General features: G+C 70.8%; 1 long non-coding RNA gene across 3 annotated transcripts in view; it reads right to left on the bottom strand.

Annotated features, from left to right (window-relative positions):
* Positions 1 to 1,166, bottom strand: part of LOC107183669 — a 49,530-nt gene that overhangs the window by 4,132 nt on the left and 44,232 nt on the right. For 2 of the 3 annotated variants that reach the window (XR_001514459.1, XR_001514458.1), the window contains exon 2: positions 524 to 679. The exons of the other annotated variant lie outside the window; for it this stretch is intronic. This is a non-coding gene — a long non-coding RNA (uncharacterized LOC107183669). The remainder of the gene's footprint in view (positions 1 to 523; positions 680 to 1,166) is intronic. 3 annotated transcript variants of the gene reach the window in all.

The following is a 1,166-nucleotide window of genomic DNA, read 5'->3' as shown; positions in this document are numbered from 1 at the left end:
GGCCTCCCCCAGCCTCTGCCGCGTGCCTGGCGGAGAGGAGGGCACACCTCCCCTCCAGGTGGCCCTCCCAGCCTTTCCCTCGAGGCCCTGCAGTGGGATGCGCCTTGCCCGTCCTCTGAAACGGGACTCGCTGACCTCCCCGGGCTCCCTGCTCACTCAGGGTCAGCCCCCGCCACAGACCGGCTGCCCGGCTCCTAACCCCCAGGCCCCTGCCCAGCTGGCCGCTGCCCACGCGTCCCCGTTCTCAAACCCTCCCGTGTCGCTAACGGTCAGCTCCCCACGCCATCGTGCTGGCGCCCCACCGGCCTCCCGCTCGGCAGGACCTCTCTGGGCCTGTTTTCTGCCTGAATCGACAGCGACTGTGAGGGTAGCGCGACCCGTGGAAGCGCTGCGTCAGCCCTCGGGGTCGCTGGCGGACCCCCCGCGGGTCGTCAGGAAAGCGGGTGGAAGGACATGCTCTGCGGAGACGGAGACGGGGAGGGGGGCCGAGGGGGCGAGGGCCGCGAGGGGCCCGGTTCCTTACACGGTCCTCAGGATGGAGCTGGCGGACCTGAGCAGGAGCACCTCTGGGCACCCGCACCCCTCGGGCTCGCCCGGGGGAGGGCCTCAGAGAGCGTGTGCTGGAGTCCCCCGGGGCAGCTGCATCAGCCCCAGAGAGGCCCAGTGCCACCAGGCCGCCCTGCAACAGAGACACAGCGTGAGTCACACCCAGCAGGGCCCGGCGGGCGCCCTCCTCTGCCGTGACGCCCTCCTTCCTGCCGTGACTCACCAGGCCGGCACCCGACTGTCACTTGCTTCCTCCTGAGCCCACAGGCCTCTCGGGACGCGGCGGCTTTGGGTGCCCGTGTCTGGTCCCCAGGCCCCACTGTCTGCCAGGGCTCCCCTCACCACTGGCTGCCCCCCTCACCCCGCCCTGTGACTCGCTCCGGGTCCTGCCTCTCTGCTTGGGGGGCAGTCGGAGGGGGACCCTCCCCACGCACGATGGAGACTCTTTGCAATGGGGGTGCTGCCCACATACTCCCCGTCCTGAGGACCGAGCAGGGAAAAGCATGTCTCGCCTGGGCTCAGCTCTCAGAGGCAGCCAGGGCGCCTGTGAGATGCGGGCCTGGCCTCTCCCGTCCCCGGAGGGGACCCCTGCCCCTCCTTCCTCAGTCTGCACGCTGTGT

The sequence above is a fragment of the Myotis davidii genome, unplaced genomic scaffold (genome assembly GCF_000327345.1).
Source record: "Myotis davidii unplaced genomic scaffold, ASM32734v1 scaffold1622, whole genome shotgun sequence".
Classification (NCBI taxonomy): domain Eukaryota; kingdom Metazoa; phylum Chordata; class Mammalia; order Chiroptera; family Vespertilionidae; genus Myotis; species Myotis davidii.
Note: the sequence above shows the minus strand (reverse complement) of the source record. Positions and strands in the feature narration are given on the sequence as shown.